General features: G+C 36.6%; 1 protein-coding gene across 1 annotated transcript in view; it reads left to right on the top strand.

The window, feature by feature from the left end:
• The window catches only part of DLC1 (DLC1 Rho GTPase activating protein), a 230,751-nt gene that overhangs the window by 17,504 nt on the left and 194,661 nt on the right, over positions 1 to 18,586 (top strand). The gene's annotated exons all lie outside the window — the stretch shown is intronic.

Genomic DNA, 18,586 nt, shown 5'->3' with positions numbered 1-18,586 from the left:
TATGCTGCTTATTCTTGCTAATAACCAATTTGTAATTGTTTACTTTTCTCTGCCTTTTTCCATTTTACATCATCCAGCTTCTTTTGTCATGTTTTTTATAAATGTTTCCTGTTAATTTTGAGGGTGATGTCTGTGTGCTGTAGTGTCTCAGTGGCCGTTTCACTAAAGCTCAAATTCATATATCTAAAGTACTAGTGCCCACACAGCATCCTGGGCTGCTGGCTATTGCTTCCTTGTGCAGACCCTTTGGTAATACTAACACTCCATTGATATGGTTAGAAGCTGTAAAAAAGTTTTGCAAAAGGTTTCAGAAGACCTCAAATCCAGCCTTCCTTTGGTAGTTTTTGCAATACAGTTAATGTGGTAACAGTTTAATTGATCTTGCAGCACATATGGCTCTGAGTTACAATTAAGAAACAAAAACCTGACTAGTAGTACCAAAAATGCTAAATTTACCCCTCTGCAGAAAACCGTTCAAGTTTTAAAAAATCAAATTAATCAAATTAACATCATATTTGAGAACTAATTGACTATTATACCTGCATTCTCAGCTGCCCTGCTTTAGCACCTTATTTTTTTTTTCTAAGCATAGTTGCTGATATTGATGTATACATTTCACACAGTTAGCAAGATGTACCATGCTATATTTTCTAATAGCTTCAGTCCTGCTAGTTTTCATGTATCCTTGTATCTTGTTTTGAGGTCATGTACTCATTCCAGTGCAACTAATGGTGAGAAAAACTAAGAAAGGACGTGAGCATAGAAAGGAGCAAAACAAAGAGTTGCTTCAAGGAAGGTTGGGAGTTATGTGGCTGTAGCAACTATGAAGCTGTGTGCACTGTAAAAGGGGATGGAGTCTCTAAATCTGAAGGAGTGACCTCGTACCACTTTGGTTAAAGTCTTTACCAACAACTGTAAAACATTTGGCAAAATGGAAAAGATATGATCTTCTGTTGCTTGTGCTATTATTCATCTGTAAGTTTTCAGGACATTTCTACAAACAATGTTCCTGTGTGCAGTATTTTATCACTTAATATCATGCGCTATTTTACAAAAGCCTGTCTGTGCCTGTAATAACCTATAATGAAAAATGTACGTATGTTTACAAACTTTCCTTGAAAGCCACTTTTGTAATTTTAACAAAACATTAGAAAAACAACAGTCTTGAAACTGAATCCATCCATAAAAGCCAAGTATTTGCTTTGCAGTGACAGGAAGACTTAAGGGATTGGGAATGGTGTATAAAACCTTTTCTCTCAAGGTCAGCAGTTCAAACAGTGCAGTTAAGGCCTAAAACACACCACTGTCTGATTAATGCTCAGTGTCAATTATAGCTACACATAAACATGTGCCCATAAAGGTCAGAATATGAGAAAAGGTACATGGAGATGAATTACTAAAGGTATTTGGGCACCCAGACCTCGAGGTGGCACGCTGGGGGAATCATAAAAAGGTGCTGAACTTCCATGACAACTAAGTTCTCAGGACCTTTGAGCAGATATCATTCTGCTCTTGCTGCTACTAAATTCTTCTGAAAACATGTTCCTCATTAACATATTTTAAACTGCTTTTAATTGTGGCATAGAGCATGACCTCACCTCTTATCTTTAGATCAGCTGTCTTCAAATTGAAGCTGAGGTGAGGCAGTGTGGATCTGTTGTGCTGGCTCTCCAGATGAATTCGGGTTCGAGGGCTTAAGGGCTTAAGTTTAGCATCTTTGACCAGCACTAGCTCTGTTTCAGTAAATTACTTCAGTCATGATGGATGTACTGACACGGAAGTTGCTTTTTGCAAATAGGTCCAGCTGTTACAGCATTCTTTGCTCCCTCAAGTCGCCAGGGTTCAGATGGGTTGATACATAGCACCCTCTTTTCCTTTGCTTTCCCAGAAAGGCTTCCTAAGGGTTAGAAACAGGAAGCGCCTGAATTTAATTGTGAGAAGTTAATGAACTGAAGTCTAATTGAAGGATCCCACAGTACTGTTGTGTTGACTGATAATCAATTCAGTTGATCCACAACATGAAGTTGATGGTTATTAATAGTTCAGAGTAGCAGAAGCATAAACGGATTAATTATATGTGGCTACACCAACTAGACCATCCTGACTGCTTTCCTGGGTTAAATAAATTTTAGATTTTAAAATAGTCACTTCACTTGAGAATTGTACATTCTGAATTTCCAAAGATTGGAATGAGCTTTGGAAGGAATGAGCAAGCTGCAATGCTTGGGGTATTCCAACAGCTTGTGCGTATGTTCACATATATGATGCAATAGAGCTTTTAGGGAACAATATACAAAACCAGATAAGTATCAATTAAGAGAATACCAACAAAAGGAGAATATTTAATCATTATACACTGATTTTAAAATGGGAAAAAATAGCCATTACTTTGTAAAGGATCCTGCAAATTTTTGCATGTGCTCTGTTTTATGCTTTCTCCAAGCTGCTCATCTCATCAAACTTAAGGATAGCCAGAAAAAAACCTGCTGGGAGATATTAAGTAGGTGTACAAATGCACCAGAACTCCAACACATTAATTGCCATTCTTTTCAATCACAAAAAAACCTACTTCATTCAACATCAGCATAAAAAGGTGGTTTGAGGCATATAGTTTCACAATTCTCACCACTTCCTGAAGACAATCACAGCTATTGAGTTGCAACTTATATTAATCTGAGTTTTGTAAACGCAATTTTCAAAATAAGGCTAGGATAGCTCTTTTACATGCTGAATCAGTAAAGGAGTAGAAAGTCATAACTGTGAAGTCTGACTCCATGAAATTTAAAATAAAAATGGAACAGCAATGCACTCCACTTACAAAAGAAATTTTAACTGTCCCCCTCTATTTCATTGTTCTCGCCCCCCCCCCCCCCCCCCATCTTAGATTTTATGCCTAGAGGTTGTTCCATATATACAGTGAGAAAACAGGTACAGAACCAGCTGTGACTGTTCATTTCTCTCTCCTGTAGGATAATGTTATATCCTCTATTATTTTTAATAGAATGCAAAGTGACTCATGAGTCCGGGGAAGAAAACAACAAAACACTGTATATAACAGCAAGTAGCATTGGTCTCAGTTCATAGGGGATTGTAATATCCCTGCATTTAATGGAAGGAGGAGAAGGAGTAATAAAAATCATTCTGCATGCAAAAAGACAGAATTACTATTAATCTGCTTTTTAATAAGGCTCAGGAAGTTGTAGTAAATATTTAAAAACAAAATTCAGTCCACAAACTAGCTTAGCAAGATAGTACCAGAAGAAAGGGGAGGGGGTGAAATCTGTGAAAAGATAAACAGATTTTTCCCTGAATATACAAAAACATATAAATGCATTCTGATTTGATCCAGAGTAATTGCAGGAAATATTCCTCACGTGTATTTGGGCTGCTTTGATGTAATGGAGTTTAATAGTTGAATGCCAGAAGAAAAAGAATTTAATGAACAGAAACAAATGAAAAATTACATGTAAAAATTGTTAGTTACCTGTCCAATTGTTTTCTCAATCTGGATAATGTATATACATTGTCTTTATCCTTGCAGTTAAGCACAGGTTACAGAAAATCTGTCATTCATTACAATAATGAAGTAATTTTCTATCTCCTATGTTTTATAATCCAGACTGTAATGATATAAGCAAATAAAAATTTTCTCATGCATCTCAAAGCAATGTTCCTTTGCAATGTTTAATATTGTCATTATTTTCATTAACCTGTGGAAGAAACAGGTTCTAGAACTGCTCAATCACTGGAGAGAGGCTATTGTCACTAATTTTTTTAGAAGTCTGTGGAAAGAGTTTGGAGTAAATATTTCAAAAATAAGCCCTCTTGAACTTGGAAAACAAGTTCAAAACAGTTCGGACAAACTCTGGATCAACATTTGAAGTTCTGGTTGGTTATCTAAATTAAGTATTAATTCTGAAAATGTTGGGGTTCTCTTCTGATGTAAAACTTCTAGTTTCCTACAGAGAATTTTTATTAGAATTATTAATAAATTCTGTAAGGTTAGATATAATAAAGTACTACACACAGTGTGATGAAATAAGAAATTGATACATAATGACTGGTTTCAGCAAATGGAATTGATGTATTGTGATCTGAAGTTTGTTAGGTCAGCTGTATCCCAAGAAAAGGTAGTTTAGAATACTGTTTCAAGAAGGGCTAATCAAGGTATCAGACTAATGGGAATCTATGTGGTGAATTTGTATCAGTTTCTTTTCACAGGTAATCTCAGACTGCATTTCAGTCTCATTAAAACATTTTGCTTATGTGTTCCTGAAAAATGAATGAAGTAAACAAATGCTTTAGTGCACTAATTCCTCATCTCTCTTTTATGAGGCTTTGCTTTTAATATTTACTACTTGCAGTTCTTCATGGTGGCCTGCTTAGAAGCTTTCCAGTTTCAAAAATTTGATGTTATTTCAAAGTCATTCCTACAAGACTAAGTATAATAGTCAGGGCTATTTCCTATTGCTCACTATTATTGCTACTATTTTAATCCAGATTTCTAGATTCTAGATTAAATGCTGTGTGGTTTGCAAAGGATACTTAAAGACACAGCTGATGTCAGCATGACAGCAGCAGCCAGTGTCAATGAGATGCAAATTAATTTAAGAAAAAGACTGTCAGAAGGATGGCAGTAAATGTAGAAAGAAACCTGGGTAGAAGGTTACCTGTGGTGACACAGGTCTTTGTAGCAGCACTTTTCCCCTACACAAAAGCTGTGAGTTTTTAAAGCATGGTTTTGCATTTTCTGTACTGTTGCAATAAAGTTTGTTTCATCATTTCATCAATTATAATTACACAAATGTGAGAAAACAAAAAAAATTCTTAGCTGAATTCAAGTCTTTCCATCCAGATTTGCTACTTGAGTATTATGTTTTCCCATGAGATGTGAAGGCTGACTCTCTTCCATTACAGTGTTACAAATTCTGTTTTACAAGGCTAAAATTATGCTCTTTATGGCAAGCTAGAAAGTTAGATTCTTCCAGGAGCTTCTGCTTGTATTACCCTGTAAATTGCTCCGCAGGAAACCTATGGAGCCTTGTCAGCTGGCATAGTCCTCCCAGTAAGGTACCTGGGAGAGATAAAACGGAAGCTTCCCAAAAAATCACAAGAGCTACCTAGTTTACTGAAATGGCTTCTTTACAGTCTTTTCCCTGCCATCTCTACTATTCACGTTGTATAATCCTTTTCAACTTAGCAGTCATCAGCATTAGATTATTTTAAAAGTAATATGAGCTTGTTATGAACAGTAACATCCACCCTTTTAGATCTTTTTTCTTATTTTACTTGTTAAAATAACAGAGACTGAGTTTCCAGACCTGTCACAAATTGTCTTTCTGAAGTCTTAAACTCCTTTTACCTCAATTCTTTGTTGAATGGGGATAATTTAATGATTAATTCTTTTTATATACCAATTTTTAATTTAGCTTTTAAAACTCTTAAATTGTGGTGGTGGTGGTGTTTGTTGGTATTTTTTAATAGAAGCTGGTTTAGTATGGGATCCAGTCTGAACTATTACTACATAAGTAGTAACATGTCGGCATATGAAGGCTTGTCAGTGATGCACACTTGTTACTGTCACATTGCAACAATAACTCAGATCAGCATAGGAAAGACAAGCACAGAAGATAAAAGTATGGATAAAAACAGCACGAGTGTACAGGAAAACTTAATTAAAAATGGAAATGTGCCTTTTGCTGTATCCTGATTTTGTTATAAGGAATTGAATTTACTTTTTTTCTGAGATTCAGTCTGCAAATGTGTGTCAGCCAGAGGAAGATGACAGCTCTAAAAGTTGATGATTTTCAAAATAATTTATCTTTAATTGCACCTTTGCAAAGTATGATGTATAAACACCTTCATTTCCCAGTTTATGTTTTCCCATCGAGTATTTTTTAAAGAGAATAGTCTTGTGAATATTCTAGCAGAGCAATCAAAAAAACAGGGAAAAAATTCTACATTCTCAGATTTTATAATTCTGAAAATGTAGACAACAATGAATGTTGTTTGTATGGTTGTAGGAGACCAAGGCCTCACTGTTTCTCTATAGTCATGGGAGACCAAGGCTTCATTGCTTAAATCTAGATATTAAAAAAAGCATTAATGGATGTTAGTGGAACTCCTGTGTTCTTAAAGTATGTTTAAATGCCTTGCTTAACTTGGGTGTTATCAAAATTTGTAACCTTAGGGACTACAGAAGCTAGCTACTATAGATGCACTATTACAGCAAAATTACTTTCAGTTCATATGGTTCTCTATACTATATTTCATGTACAGCGCAGGCCTGCACTTATGCTAGAATAGTTTAATTTTCATATACAGAGATGAATAATATAATCTTGGCATCTAGGGAATGTTTTTCCTTAGTTTTGTGAAGGACAATGGAAAATGCAAATATTGGAAATTTGATAATCTCTTTTTAAAGGTTATCATTCATGTAGCAGAAAACTATTTTATCATGTGTGGAATTTGGATTTGCTTTGGCTCCATTTCTGCATCTCTTGCCATTTTCAGATTTTCTAAAGGTATTTCAAAGTTTTTCAAACTTTCTAAAGATTTTAGGAGAGAGTATAGATCTGTTTCTCCAAATTCATAATGTGAATATTAATATCACCAAAAAATGATGAGAGATCCTAAACCACAACAGCTTTTTGAATAGTTAGTTGCTACATCTGAGACCTATAGTCTGTAGTATTAGTACAGTGGGTAACTATTACAGAGATCCACAGTTACTTCACCAGAAAGAATTTGCTGCATTTGCACATTGCTATTAAATGGTCATAATTTTGAAGGCATTGGGAAGAATCTGGCAAGAGCTGCAAGTAAAGCAAAACAAATAGTATGATTTCTTTAAAAAGCTGAAACCTTCTTGGCTGTCATGAATACTTGTTTCTCTTTCCTGCATTGAAAGCTTGCTCCCTAAATTTGCCATTTAGTAATGAAGATGTAGTTCAAAATACAAATGGGCAGTTGGGTCCAAGTTTTTGAAATTATGGATATTATCTATGGTAAGTAGTAGAAAGTGGTGGTCAGAAAGCACTCCTATTATTGTGGTTACATGACCATGAATTTTCTCTGTTGCTCTCACAAAAATATGCATCATAAATATTATCTCCATCTGGGAAGCTGAAGAATGCTTTCCCACAGACTTCCTTTGTGTTTGGACTGAAGTATGATGTATTTCAAACAATCTGAAAAGTATTTAAAACAAGCTTAGAACAGGATGGGATGATTGCCAGGCCATTACAGTATAACTTTTATGCAAATTTTCCTTTGACACATTTTTGTGACAGTGTTCAGCAATAAATTTTAAAGGCGGCCGGTGTTGTCTAGACTGCAAAGCAAGAGACTGTTGCACATCAAGTTATGCATTAGTTGGAACTGAGCTACCTAAAATGGTCATGAAAGTATTTGTATTTATACGCAGTTCATAGTTATGCGCTATCATTTCACCATAGCAATATTACATGTGTCCAGGAACCAATGTAGAGAGCTTTAGTTTCATGCAGTTTATACTCAAAAATTTATAATTTTGTCTAGATTTGCAATAATTGGCTGGAAGAAAACTTAAAACATTTTTTGTTTATTTTTAAAATTAATATTTTAAAAGTTCTGACTAGTAAAGGCCAATTATTTGCTATTTGTAGTCCATAAATTCTCAGTTGTAGGTCATATTAAGTGGACCAATGACCACTTCCTAAAATGAGACCAGATTTGTGATTAACACTACATTTTTGGGGGAAGCTGTCTTGGAAAAAATGAAGGGGCACAGTATGCAAAAGCCAAATTTAACAGTTTAGCAAATGGGAAGTGGAATTAAAACACTGGGAAAACTTTCTGGATCATACGGCATCACTATCCACTGGTTAAAGAAAAATTTTTGAAAAGGATTTTCCTTCCTAGGACTGCTCCTTTGGCACTTTCATGAACATAAAGTTCACTCTGAGTTAACAATCAAGTGGAAACAGAGAGATCTGAGAGGCACACAGAGATACAGCTTCCATCAAAAAACTAAATACAGAAGTAACCTTGTCAGTCAGTATTAGAGCATCCCTGCCTATATTAAAGAGCCTTTGAAGCCATAGCTATGGCAGAGCAGCTTTTTCAGCACAACCCTCTACTGCAGACATCACCTGTGCTAAAAGCAAAAGCTTTCCATTAGTAGGGCTCTGTCTGAGGAGGAGACACCGAAGAGCAGCCCACCCTGGCCAGCTGTGCAGCTGAGGTTTTATAGCAGTGATGTCTTTGCCACTGCTGTCAAGGAGTATTTGGCCATAGCAGTGTGGTGATGGGTTAAGTCCACAGGTATCTGACCAATTCCCATGCAGTAGTTCAAAGCAAACAAGCAAAGAGACCCCCCCATGGGCTGAACTACAGCAGGGTGGGAGCCATCTGCAAAGTGTTTTGCACACAGATATTTTTGTTTGTGGTGCTTTGGTTTGGCCTTTTCTCTTGCTTCCTGTTGTAGTAGTCCATGTGATTGAAACACCTAAAAATGTGTTGCTCTTGCCGATGTTCTTTTACTGTTCTCTCTTAACAGCAACATAGGAGGTTTGTAAAGACAAGGGAGTCTATGCCACAGACAGGGTGTATTGAATATGGCTTTACAAAATGAAACAATACTTTTTCTGCTGCCAAAAACTATTCCAAGCTCCAGAGGATATGGCCTAAAATGGTTACTAATTCAAATTTAGAAGGATATTTTTCCTGGTATGAAAAAAATCCAGGCAGCTATTCAGCCTCTCTCTATATGTATGTGTGTCTGTGCTCACTGAGGCATATGTGTAGCAAACATAAACCAGATCCTTGCTCTTCTTCATAACTCTGTCAGAGCTGACATCTAATGCTTTTACAACACTGGAACATAAGGAACTTGGCTTATGGACACAGCATTAATGAAAAATTGTCTCACTGTAACATGAGGATGTCTTTCAATAATGTGTCATATTACAGCAATAACTTCCGTATCTAACATTTCACATGCTTTTTACAGTCTCACCTTACATAAGAGTTAGAATAGCAAATGCAATATGCAAAATATTGATCTTAAATGAAAGTTTATTTATCTTTTCCTGTAAGATGCCTCCTTCCCAAACATTTTTGCACACAGTAGATTCAATTAAACAAAGGTTTCTATTTGGATATCCTGAGTGTCTTACTCATTTGCATAGTTTTGCTTTACATAAAACGTACCATCTAATATACCCCTTCAAAAAACAAATCTTTAAGGAGCTGATCTTGTTCTTATATAGCATGTTTTAATCTCTTGGGTGGTATCCTCAACCTTCTTAAAAAAGATGATTTGCATGCTCTAATAATCGTTGATATGTGATTCATGGCTGTTTGATATGAAGGCATGAAATACATGAAAAAAATCAGCAGTGCTAAAGCTTGTGGCTTGTGCTGCATGTAATTTTAGCTTCAAAATATTTTAAAAGCTGACAACTTTACTGCACTGAAAATGAAAAAGCATGGCAAGAAAAGCAAGCAAAAATTTGGGAATGTAAACTAAACTACTTTCCTACATCCAGGCTTTCTGAAACACTACACTTTCCTTCTGATAAATGTCAAGCTGTATTTATCTCATACAAGTTTCGCAGCAACTGTAGGTGTACGCTACACCTCACTACACCTGCTGAATTTATTCCAGCATGGTAAACTCACCTGTTTACAAATATTCTCTACTGCTTGATAGATGATGACATGATGATGTAGCAGATGAGCACCACCCTGCTTAGCCTTTACACTTACACAGGAAGTAAAATAGAGTGAATAAGAGAAGAAATAGGACAAAAAAAGACAGGGGTATTGAGAGACTGTCTTATAGGTGGGATAAGAATGGAAAATAAGTAGGTGAAAATGAATTGATTTTCCATATAAAGTCATCATTCAACTCTTAATTGTACAAAGCTTTCTCAGCTCATGAAAACAACTCCCAGATGATCGTTTTGTCTGTTTCCAGGCTTTCCTCAATACTGCTAGTAACAGAGACAAAGATAATTTGGGGAGAAGTTCTTCCCTATCTGTCCCTTGGTTAATATTTTTGTGGGTAAGTATTCTGCAAGACTTGTAATTTAGCACATTTCACAAATATTTTATTAAGCTTTTAGAAAGGTCCCATTGTAGTTCTTACTGTAGGGGTTTTTTTACAGTATATGTTTTAAATCAAACTATTGTGGTTTTGCAGACTGAAGCCTGTGAATAGTTATGACTGTGGGGAAATCAGCTTTAATCAAATTCAGAAGAAATACATATATTCCTGAATTTTGCTCTCTTGGGAATAGTAACAGAAGCCTTACCTTAGAATGTCAATTAGGTTTTTTTCTAGGTCATCCACACTCTGTCAGATAAAAAAAAAATAAAAATCCTTCTCCATCCTACCCATACTCTTCTAATTTCATGTGCGAAGTTCAGTGTGGCAGTACTACATTTTTTTAGCCTGTTGGAGGTTATGCATATACAAGGAAAAGATCACTCAGTGACATGAGAATACTATGTATTTTTCTCCTTGCAAGCATCAGCATTTCACAGAGTTTGATTTCAGCCTCAAGACAGCAGCCAAGCAGAGCTGTGCAGTCGCCTGAGCAGGTTAGGATGGGAATATGAAGTTGTTGGAAAAGACGGTGAGCAACTTCCACAACTCTGACTCCACTTTGGTATGAGGGGGAGAGCTATGGCAAACACCCTGAAGAGCTAGTTTTGTAGTAGTGAAAATAGTTACTAGTCTCCTTGCCCAGCCGTCATTTGTGCAGTTGTGTGAAATCTCTACTTAAATCCATCTATAAGACTCTCAAAAGCCTAACTCTTCATGTATTTTTCACAGCTTCCTTAGCAGTATAGTCTGCAGTGGCTTGGTCACTGATTCTGGGCTCCGTCTCTCAGTCCTTTCCATTACGCTTAGTTCATGGAGGACAAGCTCTCTTGTGTCAACAACGTTGCCTCATGATGCATAATAATGACAGTTTAAATGTCAGCACTGTTAGTCACTGATGATTGTTTTAGAGTTTAAATAGAAAATTCTTAGTTTCTAGCCACTGTGTTCAGAAGGAACATTAACCAGCAGCACAGTATAATTGTGGAGCTTTGATCTTTGCTTTGAAACATCTTTTAAAGTGTAAAGAAAACTCTTCTATGCTGAGAATGACATTAAAGGCTATTTCTGGAGTTAGACCAGGATTCTGAAGGTGAAAGGACACTTATCCAGCTCTCTCAACAAGTCCCTGGGAAAGTTAAAAATAAGTCTTGCTGAAAAAAATATTTGGCACTTGTTATTTGAGAAAATTTCTTTATTCCAGGAACTGCCTCATGTAGCAGAAATTTATTTACCATCTGTGTAGTCTTGAAAAATTTTCCATCTTACCAGATACACAACTGAAATAGCAACAGATTTTCCATCCCTATGCTTTCCACCGACCTCTGTTTTAAGAGTTCTGTTGTAAAAACTTATGAATTTTTTGTGTTCTTCAAAGAGGGGGGAGCACAATTGAAGCCCATCTGTCAAACTTCAAAGTTCTGGCTGTGACCTTACTGCTGCTAAAGCATGTCACTTTGGGGAGGGAAGGGAAGACTTCACAGACCTAGCAGCTGAAAATATATGCTTGTTGTAATTATTGTTATGGTACTGACTTTAATCAAAAAATAGTCACTTGAGAAATTAATTTGGGTTTTTTTGAGTACAGATGCTCTTCCTTAATTTCACAGCTCTGCAACACCAAGGGGGAGAAAAAGATTAACCAAAAAAAAAAAAAAGCACTGAATCTTGAAGTACCTCTTCCTTTAAAATACGAAGCAACCTGTCTGTAACTCTGAATATCACTTTTGGGTATTCATATCAATACACAGGCCAGAAACCAATACAAGCAATTCCTGGGAGACAGAAAAAGAGGAGTTCAGGAACAGATGTCAGGGTATACAGGCTTCTGTGGATACATTTTACTTTTGTTTTTATGCACACTATGGATCCTCAAGTACCATGGGGCCTGATTCTTATTTGATGTTTTGATGTCTTTTGATCCCATCTTTCAAAATACTATTTGCGTGAGTAATAAGCTTGCTGTAAAAGGCAGGTATCAAAAGCTTCCTCTTTGAAATCCAGCAGTCTGATTTGCTGAAAGAATAAAAAAACCTTGTCTGCCATTATTATTATAATTGCATTTTTTCTGCCCCATCTATTTTTACCTGTCTCAGTATTCACTATGTTTGACTGAAGGGGCTTATCCGGTATAGGCCTATCACAGGTGCTTTTGCTTTTGTAATTCTGTGTCCTTAAACTGGTAAAATTGTAGGAGTTGTGACATTGTTTTAACTGCAAGTATTACTGAACCCTTTAACCTGTATTTTGATCTGTATTTTAGACTGTGTTCTGTCTATTTTTGGACTTTTATGTAACTTTTCTATTTGACTGCATATGGTAAGGTAAGCTATTTTACATCTGAGCAAAATAACGTTAATTGTGAAAATGAACAGAGTAAATTATAAACCATTCTATTTTCTTTCTCGTTGCTGTTAAATCATTTAGAATCCCCAAATGAGGAAATCAGAATTTATATTCTCAATATGCAGCTGCATGTTATTCAGCAACAAACATTTTTAAAAGTGAGTTGCAGTTCCCAGAGAAGCAGAAGATTTTTAGTTAGGTTTGTGCTAGTGGGTTAAAGCACATATGCACTGTAGTGTTTTAGTTTGGGCCAGGAGCATGCTTTTGAAGTGAGCTGATTGATGTGATATAAAGCATAAGTGACATTGTGAATGGTGTGAGATAGTGAGATATTCACTGTGGATTGGCTGATTTTGATAGCTGCATGGCTGATTTGATATATTCTAATGCACAGGGAAAATTTTTCATATATTAGGAAGATAAAAAGGATCAGAAAGGGTAGCATATTCATATCTGCCCAGTGCAAGAGGTGTTACCTGAAACACTGGTTATCAGAGGCATTCACAGCATTGTACTCTCTCATCACTTGCAACATGTAGACATCCAACTCTGTCCTCTATCCCAACCAAACTGGCTGAAAGATACATAATTGTTATTGCTGGGCAATACTAACTACCCACAAATCTTCTGAAGACAGATTTTTAAAAGAGATCAGTACATTACATTTTCCTTTTAGATGAATTTGATAAATATTCCCTCGTGGAAGGATATGGGTTTCTGACTTGAGGTTAAAATTCAGCCCCTAAACAAGCTGGGCAGTCTCTTGAGATCTTGACAGGTTTTGTTTCAGCTGTCTGAAATATATCAGATCCAATGTAAAATTAGTGAAGAATACTTTTGCCCCTGTACTTGTGCTTTCTAGTTCTCTCACTAATTCCCAGTAGTCTTGTGGTAATGTGTTCATTCTTTTGGCCAGCCATTCAGCTGTCCATGAATACATTTTCCTGACATGCATTTCCCAGTGTTTTGCAAGGCAGTGTCCTATTCCACTTCAACATAAAACTTTTTTGAAAACAAATCTATATACCACTGAGGATCTAGACAGGGAACATCATGCAAGTATAATCAAACTCAGTCTGAGTAAGTGATGAGCAAGGAAACAACAACTATTATGCAGCATAAGAAATAAAAGTGTTTTTAATGTGTGTTAGAAATAGAGGCTGTATCTTAGCACAGTAGGGATATTTTGTCTCTGACACAATTAACTTTCTTTTGTTATTCTTAATGACTGTCTGTAGTAGAAGGAAACTCTTTGGTTCCTTTATGTAGGCTCTTGATATTAGGACCTACAGTAAAGCTAATTGTATCCCTCACCATTGCCATTTGTATTAATTTCAGTCTTTGGTAAGGGCATAATTGTGAGCCTCAAAGGTAAGATTTGTCTGTACAAGGGGAATAGAAAGTGCATGAGCAGATTAAAACAGAAATAGCTGATTAGCTCCCTCTTGGAACACATTTGTCACCAAATATGGCTTGTGGGATTATTGAACACACGTGTTAAGGGAGCTGAAAATAAGGATGGTTTTACTCCTGGTGTTACCCCAGATCTTTCAAAACAAAAGAGAACTTGAGGAACTAGAAATCTCTCTCCTGGTCATACCAAGGCAGTTTTGAGGGGTGGGGTGTTTAATCAGAAATGCAAAAATGTTTGTCTATAGTTCATTTTAAGATTCTTTCTTTGTTTATTGTGAAGCCTAACATTAGTGCTCAGATTCAATTTGAAATGTAATTCTGTAAACAAGGAAAAAACTGTTGTGTATAGGACTGTACAATAATTACAGTTTATAGTGAGTATATTGGATTTGGGCCATCTGTCTAATTTGTACGCTCTTTCTTATTTAACACCAGCTGAGATTTACACCCAGCCCACAATCCCAGCAGGCACAGAAAATGTGGACTGTGACTTAACCCCGTAATGCACGAGGAGGCTCTGTGTCCAGATGAATCTATGGGATCTACTTGATTACATTGTTGGTCATTCTTTGGCTGAGTGGTTCTCATTACTTCATGACAAATAGATTTGTCTTCTTTACCATTACCAAAGCATAAAATATTCTACCTTTCTCTGGGGGTCCCCATGTTCTATGCATATGTATTATGTGGCTGCAGTTTTAATCATTTTTGGCAGTGTGTTGAACAGTTGCTTTGAGATTGTATCCCTTCATGTGTTCTGTAGGGAAATAAGATAAACATTCATTTGTTCTAGTCCAGTCTGTCCTTTAGAAATTCTGTCCATCTGTGTATTAGTTGTGTTTTAAAAGGCAGTATGACAATTTCTAGAAATAATCATTTATAGAAGTTTTTTTTTGTTACCAGGAGTATATAATATTTATCGCATAATCTCCAGTAAACAAAAGAAATCTCCCTACCTTTTTGGGTTGTTGTTCAGAGAATCTACCAAAAACTTAGCAGACTGGGAGAAGAGTTACTGATAACAACATCAGTGGAAGCATGAATAAATCAAACCAGAGAAGTCATCTCATTTACTATCAATCAAAGGCACAGCTTGTTTTAGGACTTGGGAGTTCCTTGAATTCCAGTGCTTCATTAAATCTTGAGGGTATGGCATACAGGCAAAGTGAGCATTTTATTATTATGAGTATTTTCAATAGCCAGTAGAATCATATGAAGTATATAACGTATATAAGGAATATCCCAGTTGAAATAATGTAACATTGTGTAACAGAAACTGGGAGAAAAACAGCAGAAAAAAGGTTTGGCTGTGTTCTGGGGATTTTTGTGAGCTTAAGCCTATTGACTGACCTTTGGTAGCCAGAAATTTTGAAATACCAGTGAAATCTGTTAATAAATTGCCATTTAATTATGCTTTTTAAATTAAAGGTTTCCTGTGGGATAAAATAGTAGATCAGATTGGGACATATCATATTTTAGGAGTGCTCTCATTACTTCTAGTTCTGTCAGATTTTTAAAGGGTTGTCTTGGTAGTTGTTGGAGCCTTCCACATTTCCTTGTTTTCACTGAGTGTCAGAAAAGATGCTAAGTAGCAATGGAGATATTTCCAGTGGGTTGTATCTAATGTCAAAGGAACCGCCTCACCTGGGACAGTCTCGAGGGCAGGTAACAGCCATACAAAGGCCGGGTGTATTGGTGAGGAAGATAGAAAAATGACAAATCTGGAACCGTGCCGATTTATCACCTACTGCTGTATCCTCACTATCCATATCCATGTAAGTCATACAGAAGAATCTTATTCTTTGTCACTTGGTGGATTCAGTGAACATGACAATTGTTCTATAATATTTTTGTAACCAGTAAAAGGGTTTCATGACTATGAGAAAATACGCTGATAGGACAGAGAAAAAAAAATTAAAGAAGAAGCAGGTCTCTCAGTGTTAACATTTTACTTAAATGAACTGCTTCATGTGAACCAGAGCTCTTACAATTAGGCAGTCTTTGCTAAATTACGCTGCAGTGGAATTTACTACTGGGAAAGATAACGCTTGTTCCTTGAAAGAAAAACTCAAAAGATTTGATAATTAGCTCTTAGAGGAGTCCACTGGTTATTTTACATCTGTGGAAAAAACAGTAGAGACCTTATTTATTGACCTAGCTATCTGATAAATCAGGAAGAGATCAGTGTCATGGAATCTTTTTGAACAGACCACCTCCTGACACTGGGAAAGATCCAGATGAGGTCAAAACCCTCAGCTTCCTGTCTCAGAGAGGAAAAGAAGAAAAAAAAGCCCTGATAAACATAAAGCTACACAGAGCTGCTTTGGAAATCTCTAGAGATGAAGGGAGCAGGGGAAGAACATTACCAAAAAAGATATCCTCTTGTTAAATGTAGCAAGACAGTACGTGCATTCAGTAAATATCAAGAAAACTCTGCTTTACATGTTTTCCAGTTTGATTACACTGTCAGAATTGAGTCTGAAACATAAGGTTCAGCAATGAAGCATCCCGCAACAGACACAATCATAGAGAACACAGTCATTACTCCACTAACTAAAGTGTTAAATACACTTCCAAATGTTACCACACCAGGGATGGCTCAAAGAAGCAGGGTTAAAACCAGGGGGGAACGTAGCCCAGTGGCTACCACTGTTACTTAGGTCAAGTCCTCTTTAGCCTTGGGAAAAACACTTATCCTGCTATCATTTTCACATCCTTAAAATGGAATTAATATTTTCTCTTTTCACATGTAATGGAAAGATGCACTGAAATGCATACACTCTATGCAAGTGCTTAAGATACATAGGTGGAAGTTCCTCAGGACCCTTAGAAACTATATATCAGACCTATAATATTGCTCCTGCTTGTTACGCTCCCTTCCACTCCGTATAAAAACTCAGTTTGTTCCCAGTGAAGACAAGTCTCCAATTATTACAGTACCCTTGCTTTAAAATGAGATTTAGATGAAACTAAACAGCCCCATGCAAAATAACTTGTAGATGTGCTCTTACTCATTTGTACGTGCTTTGTCTCTCTGAGGTCTCTACTCTAAGGAAATTATATGACACTTTTTTGCAGTGCCCTTTTCTGTCATTCTTCTCTGTAAGCAAGTGTTCCTTTCAGCTCTCTATTCACCTCTCTTCAGAAATAGCATGAAAGTTTAGCTGTCTTTGAGGGTATATAAGTATCAATATTGATATGGAGAAATAGTGTGAAATGGGGACAATGGACATCGATTGTGATTGTATATGTCTGCTCAGGAATGTGGGTATGGTGACTGGTCATGGGTGTGGTGTCTGGTCACGTAGTCACACAGCTTTGAGGAGACACCTACCCTTCTTCCTCTAACAAAGGGACTATTTATAAAAAGGAGAAGAGGATGAGAGACATTTCAATGTTATCTAGAGGGAGGGAGTGCTAAGTCTTCTTGCTGGAGAAGTTCAGATGGTCACAAGGACATGAATCACCTACAAACCTGCAAGACCACCACATTCCAGGCAAAGGACTGATGAGCTAATTAACATACGAAGCAAGAGTAATCCCGTTTAGGTAACGAATATGTATAGGTGTTAATTGAATATTAATTTGTTTTATTGTATAAATGTGAGATGGTTCGTCACTTTGGACATGCACGCTTGTGGAGGAGTGATCCCCCATGCATCTGCGCGCAATAAACATACCTACTTTATAACTTTCCAGTTATAGAGTCTAATTCCGTACGTCAATATGACTATTGGACTAATTGCATATTTAGAGATATTTTTCTTAAACATAAACATCTGCTGAGCAACTGAGCCCTGGACAAGATAAACTCTCAGAATGAAAAGGCTTCCCTTGGGCATGGTTTCCCTGAATGACACACATAGCAGAAGGATGAAAATCAGTTTGGTGAAATCCTAATTTTGTTGCTAGCAAACTCTCAGCTACTTCAAAGGGCCTGAGATTTCACCTGCAGTCATCTAGTTATCTAGGCCTGATAATAAGCTCTATTATCTCATTTTTTAAAATCTGAGAAGAGCCAAATGGTAATTTTCTCATGTTAATAAACACATTGACTTAGTGAAACAGACATATTGCCATTTATGTGTCATGTTGGTGTGAGTCAGAGGAAGCAGGATTTAACTCAAGTAACGATGGAACGGCAGTTTATAAATATTTCGTGGGAAATTCTAGAAGGATGATGCATTTATCTTTCTTTCACATGTAGAAGGACATTTGATGTAGTAACAAGGACATGTAGATGATAGTAACATTTATTTTAATATCAAATTTCTATACAGTAAGAAATACAGATTCTAAATGTCCTGTTCTTCAAATTGAGCAATCACCAGTTCAGCACCACTCACTACAAGGTGTCTTGAATGCACTCTAAGTCTGTTGTGTTCTTGGTGCTCTTCTTCCTTGAGGAGGCCAGCTGGTAGTGACTATAAATTCACTACAGCTTGCCCTGGCACTTGCTGTAGACTGAGTCAGGTTCTTTCCCCAGACACATATTTCTGTCATTCTGCTATGCATTTCTGAGACTGTAGTTTCACTCTTTTGGCCTCATCAGTGAATCAGTAGCCAGAGTTTTCATGCAATGTTTATTTCTTCCCCTGAGCTGATTTTGTCATGGTGTGTCTTGCATTAAGCCAATAAAAGTTGGCATACACCACAGATTAAAATCAAGCCGAATAACCTGATATTAAATACACATATATATAGAACAGTATAGGGTTGGTAATTCTTCAGTTC

Source organism: Falco cherrug, chromosome 1 (genome assembly GCF_023634085.1).
Source record: "Falco cherrug isolate bFalChe1 chromosome 1, bFalChe1.pri, whole genome shotgun sequence".
Classification (NCBI taxonomy): domain Eukaryota; kingdom Metazoa; phylum Chordata; class Aves; order Falconiformes; family Falconidae; genus Falco; species Falco cherrug.
This window is presented reverse-complemented; position numbering and strand designations above follow the sequence as displayed.